We start from the raw sequence: 6,206 nt of genomic DNA on the forward strand, positions 1-6,206 counted from the left end.
TGCATTTTTTCCTCTTGCAGCATACACCATGAATATTTGCTGCTTCCATAAATATAAATTACCACTTGAACATATATGGAAATTCACCACAATCACAGTAGCAATTTCTTGTCAATTTTACAACATGAACTGCCTCCTCTAATGTCTAGCAAATGACAAGAATTAAAAAACCTACAGCTAACACCATGTAACAGAAAAAAATTATAAACATATTCAAACTCCTCTGGTCATTAAGATACAATCAACCACAATACAAATTTGTCAAGGAAAAAATTGTACTATAGTATGTGATTGCTTAAGAGCTCATTTACATATCTCATAATTCGATTCCGCCAGCTTTACTTATGCCTCCATCCCAGTGCCACATAAAAACCTCTGCCAACACAAAACATTCTCTATCTTTATACCGAAACATAAATATGTGAAAGTTATGGCAGAAACTTGATGTTCCTGCTTGGAGCAAGATATAAACCTACTGATGGAAAGCTAATTGCTCTGAGTATTCAGTAATTAACTTCAAACATATTTTGTTAACTGTTCATTGCATAAAAAACGCTTAAAGTAAAAGTTGTACAGCTTAAGGAAATATCTTTTTTATGATGCATACCAATCTGTGGTACAACAAGCTGTTTCTAAAAATCAACATAACCAAAGCAAAATTTGTTCAACAACTTTAGCGTAAACTTAATACTAACTGTAATGGAAATCCACTAAGCAACTCTGAAGGTAACACATGTAGACAGACAGACAAAGACGTGCTCTTCCCATTATACATTCATTTTAGGCATCATGCAAAGAACATATACAAATCTGAAATAGGTAATGAATGATGTGTCTTTCAGTACGATTAAATCATAAAACATGAATTCTACTCGGACGTAGTGATATATCGTACATAGTTTGCAGAAAGAAACTAATCTTCAATACACCAATGAATCGACAAACTTGGTCTACAAGTCCACACAAAATTACAACCTAGAAGATGAATACTGACATCTTCACCATGTGAGAACCTGAAATCTCAGATACATCAATGCATTCTCTATATACCATGCATCAATGTACAGTTCTCTCTCAAGAGGGGAGTAAAGTTTCATATCTCTAACTTACAACCACTACCACATTTGTCCCAATTTGACCCATAAACTGAAACCTTTGAATCAGTGGTTGAAATAGAATAAAAACTACAAGTCTATAAAGAACATTATAAAACAGGACTTACAATAATATGGAATCCACTAAGAAAAGTGTATAGCTAATAAGGGGGCTATTTTGCACAGCATCAGATTCTTTACACTTCAAGAATATGTTATGTATCCAGCCTCAAAACATCTGGGCAACACATACTGTGATAAAGACAGTATCATGTCATCACTCATCATTCATCTATTTAAAATAAAAATATTAAAGATATGTTCCACAATATAAAATCAATATAACCATTATTCATGCACTGTGCATTGTGTGTACTAGCATGCTTAATTATTTTTTAATCTGCTGCCACAAAATTTATATTTTGTGTACTGAATTTCCATTTTCATGAACTAAAGACATTTTACTTAGGAATATTCTATTATTTTGGTGAAATTTGTATGTAGTGCAAAAATAATTAAATTACATAATGAGCTGATGCCCAGTGATAGATTAAAAGGAGTATGAACAAAACCGCATTACTAAACTTCCAGCAACTATATCGTTTGTAGGCAATGAATACCACATCATTCCGCAACTATTGTTTAAACATCTTGAGCATATGCCTGGGAATATAGAAATATAAATGTTGTTATATCTTCATTTTCTTAATGACTTTTTAAAAATCAAACAAAAATTGTAATGAACGTAGAAACTTAAAAATAAAATCTGCCACCAGATTTACATGAATTTAAGCACAATCAAAAACACATCATTGCAACTAGCCACAGAGTGCCTAAAGGAACTATGGTTTGAGCAATACCATTTCTTCATGAACACCTGTGCAAGCTACATTAATGTGCTACTCTTAGCACAGTTCTTTGTACCAAGTGGTGGCTAAAAACGTTCCCTTTACAGGGTGCAACTTTTTTCTGATTGATACAGTACACTTCTAATTACTTTCTTGGTAATAACTGCCAATATACAAACATACATGAAATATGAGGCAGCCAGAATGTTTGTCATTGATACCACTTTGTAAAAATATGTTTGCAATAAAACAACTGCTACAGCTGCGATACAAACAATTTTTGTTACATTCAATGATGCACTATCAGTTTAGCTGGAAATGTAATTGTGCACTGCACATATACGCCTTGCGAATAACGATCAAGAAGCGTCAGATCATTCTCAAGCAGTTTCACTCGTTTGCCACCCCTTATAACTTTTAAATATCATCCTTCAATTCTGAGCTATTACTTATCAGAACTTATTATTATTGGAGACAAACCATAGACAGCATATTTTTTAGATATACCTTCCCTCTTACTTCAATATTAATGCAACCTTAACAGTTTCCACATCTCACCTTTGCACCTTTCAATAAAATGTTTAAATATTAAAGCTGTTAAGTAGCTATTGGTGTATAAATGCCAATACTTAATAATGAGATTCTCATTCTACTGATACTTCTCAACTCACCATGCACTCGGAAACCACAATGTCAACATAGCAGCAGATTCTTTTTACTCAAAGGTTCCTTAATGTAATATAAGTTTGAAGCCTCCTTTCTTTTTACAAGAATTATGTACAATAAATATTCAGAAATTCAGTTCTAGGCATAATGAGAACATTTATCCAAACTGTTAGACTTAAAAACCAAATTTCACGGCATTTCCTTTGAATTTCTGAATGCTTGTTGGAATTTTCTTAGTAGATTCAATTTCATCATGTTTAAATATTAAATTTATATCAAGAATCTTATATCTTTCAAGGCTCTATAAACAAATGATAAATTACTTACATATACACACTTTGATGTGAGTCTGGACTGAACACTATGCTACAGAAACAAATTCTGTACATAATACTTCACCCCCATGCTTAATTTCTGTGAGAGTATCATGCATTTGCTTGGTTTAACATGAAGGTCCCCATGTTTAAACAAAAACAGCAGAAGTTGAAGATGATGTACCTACACACCATGAGCTGCTTTTAACCTGTTTATCCACAGCTGTCCTATTTACCCGCACTGCATCATCCTCAAGACTTCATATTATTTATAAACGATAAAGGACATGTCTATCGACAACGTTTAGTTGCTTTCTTTTCAACACACAGAAATGTTTTGAAAAGTAAAGGTTCATCAAAACATTAAGTATAGATTCTCACAAACAAAGCATTCCTCTGCTCTGGAATCACTTCACAGAGATTACAACTCCAGCTGTTGCTTCCTCACATTTCTAATGTTACTTGAGCAATTCAAAAGTTGATGTGTCCTGATGTTCACATGTTTTCAAATTGCAGATAAAATGTGTCCAAGTTGCATAAATTTGCATTGCATATTTCTTACACCCCAAGTAAGTCCACTTGCATTAAAATGTACTAGGATCAAAAATCAACACATAACATAAATATTACATAATAAGCCTTATGAGAGAAATCGACACAAGCAGAAGCCTTATTAATTTCTTATCAGATAATTCAAAGTATCAGCTATTCCAAAGTTGTTGCATGTCTTCAACAATTGTTTTTAAATTGACTGCAAGTTTTACTAATATCTGATGAGTTACCTGGAAGAATAGTAAAGAAGGTTCAGTAAGCAGGTCCACTTTTGGGTTTATAATCAATCAAAAGCGATGGAAGAATATAACTGTTCCTTCAACTGTATGAAGACCAAGTTAAGTACCATCTTTATAAATGGAGCTGTGTGAACCTTCGGTGTCTCCAATTTTCTGATGCTTGCAAAGTCAGTAGTTTGTTTAAATAGATACATTTAATTATCTAAACTTTAATCTGTTTCAAAGCAGTAAATGTATGAACATAGAACCACACAGCTACATCAAAACCACAACATTTTTAAACCATCATCAGTCTTGACATGCAGGAATTCAAATTTAGAAACACACTTCCTACACCAATATAATCTTATGGTAGTAAAGCTTATGTCATACACAGAACTTAAGAGAATATGAGCAGTGGGTTAACTCCTTTTAAATACAAAACAAATATACATAATTACATATTTTACGGGCTACAGATTTTATAAACATCATTAACAGATATTGGAAAAGAGCATGTTTGATAATATCCCTTCAAAATAATATTGAACCGGAAGATGGTTAGGATGACCTCAAAAACAGGTGGAAAGGCATATTTTTAATACCTAAAACATTTTAACTAGGCCTACATCCAAGAAGGCTGATGATAATCTAGATTGAAAACTGTCTAAACTTCAGTCACGACTTAAATATTTATAGCCCTCTTATGAAGCATAAGGTCATTGTAAAGATAAGGAAGTTCATTAACACTGAGAATTTACCTACCTCTTCTTTCGGAGGAAACACACTGTTCAGAAATAAAAGAAAATGTTGGAAACTATGGTTTATGATACTTTGAATTTCAAATTAACACGACTTTCCACTAAACATGCTATTCTGACTTATTTGGGGAGTGGAGAAGAAAATTATATCTATTTCTTGCTTGCTGAAAACTATCACAGGACACTGTTATATCTGTGGCACAGAATGCTATAAAATTACATATTAACATAAAGATACCTGAGAGTGAGTGCACACCAATTCTGTTTCTAAACTGCACTTTGTGCATTTCTGTATCAATAATTCATGCAATATTTAACTCTTTGCGGTTCAACACAAAACAGAATTCAACATGCAAACCTGTATTGTGGATTACCATTGAACCGCAAAGGGTTGAAAGGATTGATATTACTTCATGTATGTTCGTTACATTTATGTTCCGAAGTGAGCAAGATACCTAGTTGAGCACATGGCAGTGCATACATTTCATAGTGAGACTAATTTATATGCAAGATTTGTACCTTTCAGGCTGTTCTTATACATTTAAATGTCCAGACTCCATTTCTATTAAAATCCTCTTAGAAGAGAGACTAATTTCTTCTCAAAGATACAATCGTATGCAAGAATTACAGGCATCAATTCTTGTTTTGTCAAAAGCATGTGAACAAATTTTTATGCAAAAGTATACTATAACAGACCTAATAAAACCACAAAATTCAGACTTGATGAGTTTTAGAATATTATGTCTCACAGACATCAACAGGACAACTGTTACCTTACAGTATATATACAAAGTTCCAATTATAATTAGATGATTACTTTTGGTGTTGTATGCATCTAAGCCAGAACTATGAGAAGTATATACGAAATGTATTCTATTAAAAATAATAACTGCTTTCCAAATACAAAACTTAAAAAGAGAGAGAAAAAAAGATTTATCTAGTGACAACACTATTCTGACTGTGAGATAATGCCATGCTTTAGCCCTTTGATAAGAATGAATATACATGAAGATTTCTGTCTTCTGGGTTGTTGCGCTGTGCAGTCTGGTCGATGTTAACCAACATTTCAGAGGTCATACTGCCTCCATCATCATCACCCTGATAACGGAGGCAGTATGACCTCTGAAACGTTGGTTAACATCGACCAGACTACACAGCGCAACAACCCAGAAGACAGAAATCTTCATACTCACCGCTGTGAAAACCTCAAATCTTACATGAATATACATGTACTTCAGCTAGGATGAAAGAACATTTACATTTGCTTGGTTTTCAGTCATTAATCATGTGCCTTTGATAACTTAGTGATATTAATCTGATGTCATGTACTCTAAGACACTGCAGTTATTAAATAATACTCTATATAAAAAAACCATCCATCAATATTATCTGCAGTCATGACGACATGGGAGAATGGGAAAGAATGTAATTGCTGACAGTTTGTAAATTGTGAGAAACATTGAATTACAAATATACTGTTTATCATTTCTAATATTTAAATACCTGTTTTACGCAAACACGGATATAAAAAATTATTGCTTCTATTTTTAATCCACAAAAAGGTATGTGAAGAAATGCCAGATGGAATCGCAAGTTAATACTTGCAGGATAGTAACATCTGGCTTGACAAGAACAGCCAAACAGATTGGGAAGAACAATGACCACAACAAAAGCAGTCCATCTTACACAAGGCGCCTTGATATTTAAATAGAAGGGAAACATACTTCATCAGTAAATATGAAATTGGAACACT

Source organism: Zootermopsis nevadensis, unplaced genomic scaffold, assembly GCF_977971745.1.
Source record: "Zootermopsis nevadensis isolate Lab colony 2312 unplaced genomic scaffold, Znev_1.0 Znev_ptg000022l, whole genome shotgun sequence".
NCBI lineage: Eukaryota > Metazoa > Arthropoda > Insecta > Blattodea > Termopsidae > Zootermopsis > Zootermopsis nevadensis.